At 46.4% G+C, this 15,743-nt stretch overlaps 1 pseudogene; it reads left to right on the top strand.

The window, feature by feature from the left end:
- The first annotated feature begins 14,947 nt into the window (after nt 1-14,947).
- On the top strand, nt 14,948-15,066 carry LOC124803735 (annotated as a pseudogene).
- Nucleotides 15,067-15,743: the final 677 nt, after the last annotated feature.

Raw genomic sequence — 15,743 nt, 5'->3', positions numbered from 1 at the left:
AGAATGGTTTAAACTTGTATTTAGGATGCTCACAATAATAAATTGTTCTTTGTTCCACAGAATATAATGTGCAAAAAAAAAAAAAAAAAATTGCGCTATTCAAGTACCGAACCTACGACCTTTCATTCAGTAACCAATAACGTTACCAGGGGACTTTTTTTCTGTTGCAACCTGGTCCCTAATCTACATTGCATTAATAGCAATACAATTGTTACTGTTTCCTACAGCCTACTTTTGATCGTAGGCGAAGTTATTCGAATATATTTTTAACATATTGTATTCTCTTGTTCTTTTGTAATCACTCTCCTAATGTCGCAATTTGCAGACAAAACTTTATGGGATAGATTTGAAAAAATATAAGGCGTACGTAATCATATAGGCACGTTTATCAATTCTATTTACTAAGATACCGAGCATGTATATTTGAATCCAATGCTTTATTTCGTATAACAAGAGAGACATTGGGTGAATTTTCGTAGTACTAACAGGAACAGGAAGTAAGTCGATATAGAGCCTTAAATTAATGATGCATTTTTCCTTGCATTTGCGAATTAATATTGGTTCTCTTTTGTCCTGTTGCTATTGGATAGGACCAATTTAACGCTTATCACGAGAACAGGTGTTGAAACTGGATACCACAACAAGAACTGCGAAGTCTGCTTTCGCTATTAATAAAGGATAGCAGGGAAAAAAACTGTGTTTCATGCTTTTCAAAACAAATGCGTTTCAGCACATTTAGCTTAAATTTGTTGAGATGTTTTATTGCTAAATATCCGACATGTTCCGTTTGAAGCCACTGATCAGTTTTAGCAGTGCATTAGACAGCTGAATGGACCGACATTCACGCTGCTGAGCAGATATTATCAGTGCGATGCGTATAAAAAGACACATGGAGCTTGTAAATCAAATTAAATGCAGTTTGTTACGAGCTGCAGTACATTACTGGTCCCTTACACCAAAATAACCAGAAAATGTATCACTGAACAGACTTTAATATGTTGCCAGTAGAGCTCCGGTTCACCCCTCCCCGTTCCTAGTAAGAAGTCGTCACAGTTGATTTGTGCTTCTGACAGCGATGAGAGTGGCTGAGGGAAATTTGGAGTATAGGCACTAAAAACAAGATGGGTGTTTCTGGTGACGTCATGTGTCAGGGAGAGGCGACGTGCCACGGCCGGCCGTCGCGAGCCGCTAAGTGGCCCAGCGAGGACCGCGAAGCGTAAACACGGCGCGAGGCTGTGCAAACAGCGAAAGGCGACCAGAAAGAGGGAAAAAAAGGCTGTTCTCATATGGTCAACCACGACCTCGTCAGCAACTAGCGAATTCTGGTGCTTATGTATTGACCTCTGTGGTCGAGAGAACTCGGCTGCACAGGACGGAACAGTCCGCCACGACAAGAAAGGGCTGGGAGGCGTGTCAGCTCTAGCGAATAGATACCGCCCCTAATTACACTTCCATGGAAGCTGCCTCAGGTCGTGAATTGCACATTGCCTTTACACTTGGCTGTCGTTCTTGTACGTTTGCGTATTAACGCTGAAGAGCCAAAGAAACAAGTGCAAATGCCTAATATAGTGTAGGGCCCCCGCGAGCACGCAGAAGTGCCGCAACACGACGTGGCGTGGACTCGACTAATGTCTGAAGTAGTGCAGGAGGGAACTGACACCATGAATCCTGCAGAGCTGTCCACAAATCCGTAAAGTTGGACGTGGTGGAGATGTCTTCCGAAAAACACGTTGCAAGGCGTCCCAGATATGCTCAGTAATGTTCTTGTCTGGGGAGTTTGGTGGCCAGTGGAAATGTTTAAATGCAGGAGAGTTCTTGGAGCCACTCTGTACCAATTATGGATCTGTGGGGCCTCGCATTGTCCTGCTGGAGTTGCCCAAGTCCGTCGGAGTGCATAATGGACATGAATGGATGCAGTACGTGTCATCTGTCAGAGTCGTATCTAGACATATCAGGGATCCCATATCACTCAAACTACACACTCCCCACCCCATCAGAGCGCCTGCACCAGCTTGAATAGTCCGCTGATGTCATGCAGGGTCCATGGATTCGTGAGGTTATCTCCATGTATGTGCACGTCCGCCCACTCGATAAAATTTGAAACGAGACTCGTCCGACCAGACAACATGTTTCCAGTCATCAACAGTCTAAAGTCGGTGCTTCTAACAACCCTACCACAACGAAGGTCAACATTTAATAATGATTGTGGTGTTGCTCACGCTGCTAAATACTGCGTTTTCGGGCAACAACAAAGTTATTATGTGGCAGGTGTCATTAGAGCACAGTTAATAAAGTCATTTCATGTAATGATAAATAAACTAGGCACTCATCTTTTCGTGTTTCTCACGCTGGTCTCGTTATAAAATCATGGCTCTATCGTCGAAAATCTAGGTGGTGATGATTCCAAGCTCGGATGCAAAGAGGCCTAGGTTTTATTCTGCTATATTCAAAAGTTTTATAGATGTGTTTCACAAACCATTCTTGAAAATTACACTTTTGCAGGACAATGGTGATGTAAAAAAGTAATCAGCACTCCGAATTTAAGTTACACTTCCTTTTTGTTGCTTTTGTTGCAATATCACGTAACACACAAAACATCACTTCACAATACAAAACATACTTGAAAACATCTTCCTCACATTTTATAAGCTAATTACAATACGCGTCTTTCCAACATGACGTCCAAGACTTGACTTTTCTCAAGGTCCGACTCTCTAACTAACCAATAATCGCTTACGCGCCCAAAAATCAGAGTTACAAGTACGACAAAGATCATAGTGACAAAAGAAAGGTTACACATAAGAATAATATCATTGCAACATAAAGATATCGATGTATCAAAGTACCTCTACATTAATGAAATCAAATCTGAATGTCGTCTCAGAAATATGTTAACTACTTTACAGATACACAGTAGAATATTGCTGGTATCGAGAGGTTCAGGTGAGCTGCCGTAATGGTATTCAAGTACCATTGCATGCTGAAGGAACCAGGTTTGTGTCGTGCAATCATTAAGGGTACAAGAGTGAGATTTCGGTTCCGAACGTCCATATCGATGTTTCGTTGAAAGGTTAGCACGCTGACACTTGTTGATGGCCCAGCGTTCAAATCTGCAGCAGTTTGCGGAAGGGTTGCTCTTCAGTCGCGCTGAACGTCCTTTACTGTTTCTCACAGGTAAAAGTCCACAGGAGTTATGTCTGGGGAACGTGGTGGATACTCCACAGCACCTCTACGGCCTATCCATCTTCCTGGTAGATTTTCATCGAGATACGCCCTAACACGATTTTGGTAGCGGCCTGGGACACCATCTTGTTGAAAGTAACTCTTCCGTCTCCATAGAAGTCTCGGATGGCAGGTAAAATGGATGTCTGAAGCTTCTGAAGGTACACTTCACCGGTAACTGTGCCGTCAAAGAAGAATGGCCCAATCAAGCCCCGGTAAGACAACCCATACCACACATTTACTCCTGGAAAATTCACGACTTTGTCTACATGGACTTTCGGATTTTCGGCGGCCCGGTAGATGCAATTGTGCCGATTCATTGTACCACTGAGTTTGAACTGCGCCTCATCAGACCACACAATCGTCTCTGCAAACTCTTCATCATTGCGCACCATGCTAGTAAACCACTCGCAGTACTCCATTCTACGATCCGGGTCGTCCTCGTTCATTACGTGTAGCAATCGTGGGATGTAGCACTTCCACTTTGCTGTCTTCAAAATTCGCCGAACACTTGAGCGACTCACTCCAGTTTCACGGGCTCACTGTCTCACAGACTTCTGTGGTGAGCGAGTGAATTGTTGTAATACACGACGGGAGTTACTGTTACAGGTCGTCCAGATCGTTGTTTGTGTACATCCTTAACACAACTTTCGGCTTCAAATTTGTCTCGAATGCGACGAATCGTTAAACGTGTCGGTGGCTCTGTTTGATACGCATTTCACCATTGCCGTTGAACCTCATTAATGATTTGGTACTTAAAATACCGCTTCAAAAATGACTTCCTTTCATCGAATGTAAGCCTTGCGCCAGTCATGTTTACTCGAGTAACTAGGTGCAACTAAGAACAAAACACTGACTATCTGGCGACTCATCTGACAAAACAAAACAACGCAATACAACGCTTATGTGGCGATTGCCGGAACCACAAACTATTACACTACCAAAGATGAGACAACTCCGTCAATTAGTTTGCCAGTTATGGTCTTTTAAACAGTGGATACATTTTTTTTGACCCCTCTCTATATATAAACGGTCGTCAAGCCACAGTTACTAAAAGAATGAGAAAAACATTGTTTTAGTGATTGTGGCTTGACCACCGTTTGTAAAGTCAAATAAACATTTTAAATTTATTCAGTCTCATTCCTTGATGAGATTTGTCGAAATACAAAATATTATTACTTTGCGTTTTTGGCGGACGTCTTTGTTCTATACCAGGCTCCTAACACTTACCAGGAGTGCTTCTGCCTGTCTGACACGTTCACTGATCTCATTATCATTTCCTCCACTTTCCACTATCGCACTTCCCAAATATTAGACACCTTCCACATTCTTCAGTTGTTCACCTCCAATCCTTATTCCGCTCGTCGGCTTCTCTTTCTATTTGAAACTAGAATCTCACGTTGGTTTATATTAAATTTCATTCCTTACAGTCTCTCAGTTTCTTCCCAAGCATCTAGCTGTTGCTGAATCTCCTCCTTCCTGTTTTCCCAAATCATCGAGTCATACACGTCTTCTCCAGTTTTTGTGCCAGCTTAGTCATTCTCATTCAACATCACAATGAAGAGGAGATGTAACAGTGCACTGCTCTCTTTCACTCCACTTGTCTGCTGGAACCAATCCGTCCTTTCATTTCCTAGTTGCACACAACTCGGACTTCGACAGTACATCTCCTCGACCCAGCTTCTTGACTGTTTTTTCAGTCCATTTTTCTCTAGTGCTTTCCAGACCTTTCTTGTACAAGCGGTATCAAATGTCTTTTCTAAACCGAGAAAGGTCCTCATGAGGCCTTCCCCAAATTCACATTGGTGTTTCTGCAGGTGCATCACACCAAGAAAAACTGCAAACTGGAAAAAAGTTAGGATATCATGAGCGTGAAAATGAGGCCCTATTCGAAGAATAAGTTCCTCCACGTTACAGTCACATTCAAACTAATAATAATAATAATAATAATAATAATAATGCACACTGGCCTGCTATAGAACGTCGATATTATCGATCCTCAATTGCCTCACCGCCTGTTTGCGCTGCTCCACTGCAATTGCAAGAACGTTACATGGCAGACAAAGCATATTACTATCTGGAATAGGAAAGTTTTCCTCAAAACCTACAACCAAATGAAACTAGCATAGCTGCGTCTGTTGCTATAACGAGCAATGGAAATGGATTACATACATCAGATGAAGTAGAAATATTTTAACAAATAGGGTATTTAAACTAACACGTTTCCTACATTTACTTTAAAATATTTACAAAATTGAATTTGAGCCTGTAATAACCTGCTCATCAAATAAAAACTGCAAAATGACCTATGCATGCAATGTATCACAGTCACAACCAAAACTGTAAATACTTAGATGCTGATCACAAAAATGTTTCCTTCTGACAAGATTACTTTCCTTTCCTCAGTTCATCTTCGGAGACCTGTAATAACTCGTCAAAGTAACGTAGACATTCTCACGAATTAGAAAAAAATTAGCACCATTATTTCTTAAGTCATTGTACAGCGTATGGAATAATCTGGTTACATCATTAGCAGCTATGGCGGGAAGTAGCCGCAACTTCTTTTCCTGCATTCTCGTCTACATCGAGGTGGCAAAATTCATGGGATAGCGATATGTACACGTACAGATGGCAGTTGTATCGAGTAGACACAGTATAAAAGGGCAGTGCATTGGCGGAACTGTCATTTGTACTCAGGTTCAGGTGGTTTGGGGAAGGAGACCAAACAGCGCGGTCATCCGTCTCATCGGATTAGGGAAGGATGGGGAAGGAAGTCGGCCGTGCCCTTTCAAAGGAACCATCCCGGCATTTGCCTGGAGCGATTTAGGGAAATCACGGAAAACCTAAATCAGGACGGCCGGAGTCGGGATTGAACCGTCGTCCTCCCGAATGCGAGTCCAGTGTGCTAACCACTGCGCCATGTACTCAGGTGATTCGTGTGAAAAGGTCGCCGACGTGACAGTGGCTGCACGACTGGAATTAACAGCCTTTGAACGGGGAACGGTAGACACAGCATGCGACATTTCATTTCTGAAGCCGTTAGGGAATTCAGTATTCCGCGGTTCAGAGTGTCGAGAGTCCAGCGTCCAAAGTCCTCCACTTAACGACCGAGAACAGCGGAGCTTGTGTAGAGTTGTCAGTGCTAACAGACAAGCAACCCTGCGGGAAATAACTGTATAAATCAAAATGGGACGAACAACCAACGTATCCGTTAGGCGTTGGCGTTAATGGCCTATGGCAGCAAACGACTGACGCGAGTGCCTTTGCTAACGGCGCGGCATCACCTGCAACGCCTCTCCTGGGCTCTTGACCGTATTGGTCGGACCCTAGACAACTGCAAAACCGTGATCTGGTCGCATGACTTAAGATTTCAGTTGCTAAGAGCTGATGGTAGGGTTAGAGTGTGGCGCGGACCCCACTTAACCGTGGCCCCTAGATGTCAACAAGGTACTGTGCAAGCTGGTGGTGCCTCCATAATGGTGTGGGCTGTGTTTACTAGGAATGGACTGGTTCCTCTTGATGTTCGGCTATTTGTAGGCCATTTGCAGACATCCCTGGACGTCATTTCGCCATTTTCCCAAACAACGATGGGATTTTTGTGGATGACGATGCACTGTATCACCTGGCTGCAGTTGGTCACGACTGGTTTATAGAACATTCTGGGCACTTCGAGCCAGTGACCTGCCCAACCAGATCGTCAGACATGGGTCCCATCGTACGTCTATGGGACATAATGGTGAGGTCAGTTAGTGCCCAAAGTCCGGCAACGGCAACACTTTCGCGTTTATGGATGGCGGTAGAGTCAGCATGAGTCAGTATTTCTGCAGGGGAGTTCCAGCGAGTTATTAAGTCCATGCCACGTCGAGTTGCTACACTAGGCCGGACAAGAGGATGTACGACACGATATTGGGAGGTACGCCGTCAGTTTTGTCTCCTGGGCGTATTTCGGCGTCACACACAAAACAACTAGTTGTTGTAGTGATGGCAGACTGAAGGAAATCCTCTGGCGTCTCTGCAGATCTGCCGTGGCTCGCCAGTGTGTGGGCGCTCACGTGCTCGCTGGGCAGCGCCCCCTCCTCCGCTACCAGCCGGTCGGTGTCTTCCACTGGACCACACGGACTTGACGACGTTTATTCGAGACAAATTCCATCTGTTTCTGTGGCAATTCGAGTGCTGTGCTTCGTGACACTTCTTCCTTCGTTAACAGTGAACTCTATTCGTTTTTGTTAATATTTAAGAATCTTCAGAACCGTTTTTGACTAAAAAAAGTCTTAAGAAATTAATAGGATTCCCAGCGAATGAAGACGCTTCAAATCGTTTTAGCTGTTTTGTAGACCATTACTGGGAACACTATCCGTTTCACATCGGCGATGAAGCTGGAATCCCTCTCCTACGATTCCGCCGACAACAGTTGCTTGCGTCATACGTCGCCCGGATCCATGCCTCACCCGACCACCCAAACTGCAGGCTCCTTTTTCCATCTTCTGCACTCCCCTCCCCACGACGGCGGCCTAGGTCGGATCTCCCGATCGCGGTCCGCGTTCGTTCCCTTCCCTCGTCACTCGAGTCCTTTCCCCTTCCTCCATCCTTCCGGCCCTCTTCCTCTACCCCTCCTTGGTCCCTCCCTCGCTTGCGGCTTTGCTTGGATTTGTCCTGCGATTCCAAGTCCTCCTTTCCACCTGCCAGTCTTCGTCAACGATTCATGGCTCTTCTTGCCTCGTTTAGCGGTGCAGATGTAGTCTACACCGATGGTTCTGTGGTCGATGGACGCACTCCGTTTGCTTTCATCCACGGCGACTACGTTGAGCAGCATTCCCTGCCTTGCGGGAGCAATGTTTTCACTGCGGAGCTGGTTGCTCTTTATCGTGCACTCTCTCATCTTTCTGTTGTCAATTGTCAGGAGCCAATCCACGGGGTTTGGACGAAGCCGAAAGGCACGCGTTTAAGCTCACGCAGGCTGGCGTGAGGTCTGGAATAGGTATAGTAATTATACTATCAAGAAAAGTACGTAGCTGCTGGAATACTTAACTTTAATCCACAATTGGTGAACATCGGTCTGACGGTACATGCATCACAAGATAAATAGCAATTGATAATGGCGCCTTGCTAGGTCGTAGCAAATGACGTAGCTGAAGGCTATGCTAACTATCGTCTCGGCAAATGAGAGCGTAATTTGTCAGTGAACCATCGCTAGCAAAGTCGGCTGTACAACTGGGGCGAGTGCTAGGAAGTCTCTCTAGACCTGCCGTGTGGTGGCGCTCGGTCTGCAATCACTGACAGTGGCGACACGCGGGTCCGACACATACCAACGGACCGCGGCCGATTTAAAGGTTACCACCTAGCAAGTGTGGTGTCTGGTGGTGACACCACACTTTCCTCCTGCCCTGGGGAGTCATTTGTCATATGCAGTGACTCCCTGAGTGGATTGCAAGCACTCGACCAGTGTTTTTCTCGGGACCCTTTGCTGCGCGGTATTCAGGATGCTGTTTTTGCTCTCGCCGAGTGTGGTCGTTCAGCGACGTTTGTGTGGACCCCGCGCCACATCTGCATTCCAAGAAACGAACGTGTCGCTCGGTTGGCACCCCTGGAGCTTGGTTTCGTGGAAAGAGACCTCCGGTGAGCCCTACATCGCAAGGTCCGCGATGTCTGGAGCTCTGAATGGTGTGTCTTGAACACGCCAAATAAGCTCCGCATGGTAAAGTCGTCCACGGCCGTATGGAACTCATCCTTGAGGAGCACGCGTAGGGACTGAGTTGTTCTCTGCCGTCTGCCGAATTGGACATACGCGGTTGACCCACAGCTGTCTCCTTCGCCGTGAGAACCCGCCAAAGTGTCGTTGTGATGCAGGGCTGACAGTGGTCCATCTTCTGATGGACTGTCCCCTTTTAGCCCCCTTGCGGCAGTCCTTTAATTTACCAGCTGCACTTCCTTTAATTCTAGGTGACGATGCCTCTATAGCTGACTCAGTTTTACGTTTTATCCGTGCAGCTGGGTTTTATCACTCACTCTAGTCCGGGCGCTCTCGCCTGATTTCTCAGGCTAAACCCACTCCAGCGACTTTTAATTGTGACATGGATACCAAAATAGTGTCTTTTATGGTAACAAGTTGTATTGGTACCTCTATCAACGCTTTCCAGATTGAGGTTCTTCGTTTGCAGATGAGTGGTTGACCTTTTACCTGATCCATCAACCACTGTAGTCTGTTTTACTCTAGTCAACTATTTGCTCTGCTCCTTTTAAGTGTCCTCTATTTTGTGTTTCTGCGGTGTTCATTTTAGCTCCGTACCCCTTGGTGTTCCCTCCCTGTGGGTGCAGAGGTTACACTTTTACTGTATAGGCCTTTCACGAGTATGTATGTTTGGAACAGGGGACTGATGACCTCGATGTTTAGCCCCCATCAAACCCCAAAACCAACCAACCAACATCGGCGATGTTCTGTCTATTAAAATGTATTTTTTTAGAATACGATTTTATAAAAAAGGGAAAATATTTTATAAAGAAGGCAAAATATTAAAAATATCTGTCAAACGTGTATTAACAGAAAAATTTTATTTAAAAAAAGAAGATAAACCTTTACTCACGTGATAGTCAGCACACAATCGGGAAGCTAGTATGTCCCATAGACAAGATGTAAATCGAAAATGTTGATCCGTTACAGGCTGTTGTCAACAGCAAAATGGGCATTAAGCGCCAATAGGTGAATGTCAAACTGTACGCTTGGGGTGATACGATCTAGCACAAAAAATAATTACAGCTACAGCGATCCTACATGTTCATTATTTAGACAATGAAAACACTCTTGCCGATGCTACAACGAAAGTTTTTATTCTTATGTACCTCGCTCTTTCAAACTGCTACAAGTGAAGGCGGAGAGTAGTGTCCAATTCCAAAGAGTAAATGTCTACAGCGTCCGTTCCACACCCATTAAATACGCTGTGTGCGATCTATTCTTTGTGCGGCGATTCACACACAGCGGTCCCGCGGTAGACCGTAGCTCCTGGAATATATGGATATTTGTACTGCACGCATCGACAGGCCCTGGTGCGAACTACTGGATTTTCTGGCGTTTCTTCGGGGTCTGCTTGCCATGTTGAGAGTTCCGTTTGCTCACCTTCTACTTTTCCTGCAGTTGCGAGAGCGGTTTTCCATTGCTTTTCTGGAAATAATTCGTTGTCTGATGCCAGTATGTATGCAGGCTTCACCCGTTCCCGGGACACTGTCTGCTGGTTGCCGCTGCATTGTATCTGCCTCCCATGTTTGTCACGTCTTATGACTCTGTATGGCCCTGCATACATACGTTGGTCGCAGAGGGGGACCTACTGCATCTATCGTCAGAATTACACGTGAGCATGTGCTGACATCTTTGTGCACAAAAAACTTACGTTCACCGTGCCGTGTTGCTGGTGATAGCCGGAGTGCCGAAATGTCGCTTTGTGCTTGTTGCAGTAAGTATGGGAGAGTATTTCCTGTCGGTTCTGGTGATGCCGAAAAAAATTCCGACGGCAGACGCACGGTCTCCTCATATACCATCTCTACCGTTGAAGCTTGTATATCTTGTTTAGGTACGGTGCGGAAGTCTAACAGCACTAGCGGCAATGCGGAGGTCCAATTGTGTTCGTAACACATGATAGTAGCTTTCAGTGTCCTGTGCCAGCGTTCCATCATTCCATTACTCGCTGGTTGTATGATGTCTGAACCCACAGAGCTTAGCCGGCTCTGCCGGCGGATGTGGCCGAGCGATTGTAGGCGCTACACTCTGGAACCGCGCGACCGCTACGGTCGCAGGTTCGAATCCTGCCTCGGGTATGGATGTGTGTGATGTCCTTAGGTTAGTAGTTCTAAGTTCTAGGGGACTGATGACCTCAGCAGTTAAGTCCCATACTGCTCAGAGCCATTTGAACCATTTAGCCAGCTCTAGGAACAGTCAATCTGCCACTACATTTTCGGCCCGTCTTATGCTTCTAACAGCAGCGGCCTTGCCGCAGTGGATACACCAGTTCCTGTCAGATCACCGAAGTTAAGCGCTGTCGCGCTTGGCCGGCACTTGGACGGGTGACCATCCGGGCCGCCATGTGCTCTTGCCATTTTTCGGGGTGCACTCAGCCTCGTTATGCCAATTGAGGAGCTACTCGACCAAATGGTAGCGGCTCCGGTCAAAGAAAACCATCCTAACGACCGGGAGAGCGGTGTTCTGACCACACACCCCCCCTATCCACATCCTCATCTGAGTATGACACGGCGGTCGGATGGTCCCGATGGGCCACTTGTAGCCTGAAGACGGAGTGATTATGCTTCTAATATCTGCACTGAACTGCCCAATAAATTCAAGTCGCCGTAGTTTACTTGGGAAACAGTTGCCCTTATGTGTTCTGAGGGCGAAAGCTGCAAGTTTGTGGTCCGTATATATGATGAATGGTCTGGCTTCGATGTACGGGTGAAAGTGCCACACTGCTTCATACGCGGCCAATCGCTCGAGATCAAAAGCGTTCCACGTGACTTGGGAGACTTGCGGGAGAAGAAACCCAAGGGGTGCTAACAATCGTCAACATGCTGGTAGAGGGCGGCACCAACTGGTTGCTGGGTGGCGTCTGCACCTGTTGCTCAAGTTGCGTCTGCTAAAGCTGCGCTATTTACAGGAATTGCTTTCTGCAAGCTGGCTTTTACCTGGTTGAAAGCTCTCAGCATCTCCGGTGTCCACTGCTGCGGCCGCTGACTTGTGGCGTGTTTACCTGCTAGAGCTGCTATCATTGGTGCTTGTACCTCGGTTGCTCCTGGTAGATGCCACCGGTAGAAATTTATGGCTCCTAGGTATCTTCTAAGTTGACGAAAGTCTGTCGCAGACGCTGAAACGACGCAGCCAAGGAAATTTATCTGCGTCTGATGCAGAAGACGCTTTGCTTCGTTTACCACTATGCCTTAGTGCATATTCAGTCAAAGACTACTTTGAGATGTTCTTAGTGCTCTGCGGTTGTTGTGGAAAATATACGCAAAGCAAAAATTCAGCCGTCTAAGGATTCGTCCACAAAACGTTGTCATGTCCGTGCAGCAGTTTTTAATCCGAAGGGCATTTGTAAAAACTCGAACAATCCAAATGGAGTTATCACAGCAGTCTTTGGTGTGTCTTCATTCGTCAGTGGTATTTGGTTGTATGCCTTCTTGCAATCGATTACGCTGAATATTGTGGATCCCGCCAGTGCGTTTGTGAAGTCTTTAATGTTTGGAACTGAGTATCGACTTGGGTCTGTGAGTTTGTTCAGGATCCGACGATCCCAGTAGTGCCATCCCTGAAAGCGCCATCTTTTTTCTTTACTTCGTATAGTGGGGACTCACACCGGCTATCCAACCTGCGAATGAGGCCCGTTTGTAGCGTACCTTCGAACTCCGCCTTGGCTGCCGCGAAACGACCAGGAGCCAGTGTTCTCGGCCGTCGTGAGGCCGGTCGTCCTGGTGTGGTCCTAATGTGGTGTACTGCGTCGTATAGCACTGCGTTTACTTGTTCTCGACTACACGAGGCGCTCACAGCACTTCGGCCCAGAGATCCTGTCACGACCTCGCCGTCCATTTTTATCTGTGCTGCATTGAGATTTATCTCTGTCCTCTGTTGACAAATAAAATCCGCTCCCAGGATAGCCTCTGCGACGTATGCCAGCACGAAATTCCACATGCATTTCTGCCTAAATCCGAGATCGACTTGTATTTCTCGATGTCCATGCGTCGGTATGGGCGAATTGTTTCAGCTGCGAGCTGAGTAGGCTTGGCTGACGTTTTTTTTTTTTTTTTTTTTTTTTTTTTTTTTTTTTTTTTTTTTTTTTTTTTTTCTTTCTGTGTGCTTACTGATAATGCGCCAACGTCGGAACCCGAATCGACTAGTAGTATCGATCCGCCCTAACATCTCTGCGTGACAATTTTAGGAGACTGGCCTTCACTTGTTGGTGTTCTGCTGGGTCCCCGACTGCCTCCGTGTGGCGCTTTTGTTGAGCTCCGCGGCCTGCCGCGCCTGTTGCCCACCGCTGGCGCCGTTTGGGAGAAGCACACTTGGTGGTCCGCTCCTCAAAACGCCCATGAGACCAACATGTTGAATTCTTATAATATTGCTGATTCTTACTTTCAGTGTCTCGTCGGTGTACAACCTTCATGTCTTCTACCAGTGCCGCTGTCTGTTTCTGTCTGCTCTTTCAAGTGTTCGTACTGCACGTTAACATCCTTGTGTCGCTATTTTCGCATAACCGCAGTCTCTTGCGTGTTACTTCCCTCGCGCAAATTAATTGCGCTCTATGCGTTTGTGTTGTACACTTTGTCTGCAACCGGAATTACCGCGTTGATGTCAGTACTGCCGCAGGTAACCACAGCTGCTTGTACCTTAACTGGCAGCTATGTCATCCACACGTGTCGCACTGTGGCGTCTGATAACTCCTCCTCACTGCCGATACTTCCTAAACGTTGCCACCGAGCGAGGTGGCGCAGTGGTTAATCACTGGACTCGCATTCGGGAGGACGACGGTTCAATCCCGCGTCCGGCCATCCTGATTTAGGTTTTCCGTGATTTCCCTAAATCGCTCCAAGCAAATGCCGGGATGGTTCCTTTCAAACGTCGCCAGAATTCTGCTGGTGCTCTGTCGCCCATCTGCTCGCTGCGCAATACTGCAGTACTTGCTACAACCGTTGCTCTATGACTTTCACAACCGACCTATTAGCGTTGTTTTAGCTGCGTGTACTGTTGATTTGCGGTGGTTTCAGTATGACGTCCGCGATCGTAGCAACACCTGTAGCGTCCAAACCGTTTAATGCTACCGCGAATTTTACGTCATCGTCAGTCAATTCTTTCTGGGCAAGGGCTAGGTCTAACATTGCAAACCATAATTCCAGTTTTCCAGACAAGAACTGTGGAGTTTGCACTTCCATTCTAGGCTTCACTAACTCTTGTTTGTCGGCCTGTCTGTGTATTGACTCTTTGTTTTCTCTCAGCGATCGTGGGCGCGTCTCCCGCTATCTTGCGTTTCTATTGCGTCTTCAACACCCTCAATCTGCTGCTGCAAATCGTCTAGTACCGTTAACAGCTGCAGTGCGGCTTGAACTCGATCGACTTCCTGATACGACGATACCACCGACCGAAGTGGCCGAGCGGTTCTAGGCGCTACAGTCTGGAACCGCGCGACCGCTACTGTCGCAGGTTCGAATCCTGTCTCAGGCATGGATGTGTGTGATGTCCTTAGATTAGTTAGGTTTAAGTAGTTCTAAGTTCTAGGGGACTGATGACCTCAAGTTAAGTCCCATAGTGCTCAGAGCCATTTGAACCATTTTTTTCTGAGTTTTCGGGATGAGAGGTTTGTAGCGATCCTGCATGTTCATCATTTTAGACAATGACAACACTCTTGGGGATGCTACAACGAAAGTTTTCCCTTTCACTTAACTTGCTCTTACAAACTGTTAAAACTGAACTTAACAAGGCTAAGGGTAGCCTGCTATTCCAAAGAGTAAACGTACTGTCAGCAGCGTCCGTTACAAACACATTAAATACACTGTGTGCGATCTGTTCTTTGTGCGTCGGTTCCCATACAGCCATTGAAATTTATGGCTAAAACGTGTAAAAAATTTCAACAGTGTTCGCGGTATATAACGTCTTGTGGATTGTACGAAAGAAAGTAATAGCAACCTTCCAAAAGAGGTAACGCATTAAAGGATATCCACCATTAACCAAATTTGGGTGAGCCTGAAATACATTACTGCCAACGGCCTTGCCGCAGTGGTAACACCGGTTCCCCTTCAGATCACCGAAGTTAAGCGCTGTCGGGCTGGGCTAGCATTTGGATGGATGACCATCCGGTCTGCCGAGCGCTGTTGCCAAGCGGGGTGCACTCATCCCTTGTGAGGCAAACTGGGAAGCTACTTGATTGAAAAGTAGCGGCTCCGGTCCCGGAAACTGACATACGGCCATGAGAGCGGTGTGCTGACCACATGCCCCTCCGTATCCGCATGCAGTGACGCCTATGAGCTGAGGATGACACGGCGGCCGGTCAGTACCGGTGGGCCTTCATGGCCTGTTCAGGAGGAGTTTAGTTTGAAATGCATTACTACTTTTGGCAGGTTGCTATTATTTACTCTCGTAGAACCCAGAAGGCGTTACATACCGCGGACACAGTCAAAAATTTTTACACGCTTCAGCCATAAATTTTAATGGCTGTAACTATGTTTTGTGTTAGGTCTTACCACCCCATGCATACAGTTTGACATTCACTTACTGGTGTTTAATGCCAATTTTACTGTTAACTGCAGCCCATAATGGATTAACCTTGTCGATTTACAACTGAACTATGGGACATCGTAGCTTCTCGATTGTGCGAGGGCTATCATGTGAGTAAGGTTGTCCTATTGTTTAATTCTTTCAGTTAATTGACAAAAATTTTAAGAGATTTTTCCTTTTTCGTAAAATCTTATTCTAAAAAAATTGCATTTTAATAGACAGCCCATCGCCGATGTGAAATCGGTAGTGTTCCCACTATAGGACTACAAAACAGCTGAAG

Source organism: Schistocerca piceifrons, chromosome 6 (genome assembly GCF_021461385.2).
Source record: "Schistocerca piceifrons isolate TAMUIC-IGC-003096 chromosome 6, iqSchPice1.1, whole genome shotgun sequence".
Classification (NCBI taxonomy): domain Eukaryota; kingdom Metazoa; phylum Arthropoda; class Insecta; order Orthoptera; family Acrididae; genus Schistocerca; species Schistocerca piceifrons.
The sequence above is the reverse complement of the archived record's forward strand: the minus strand, read 5'-3'. Positions and strand labels throughout refer to the sequence as shown.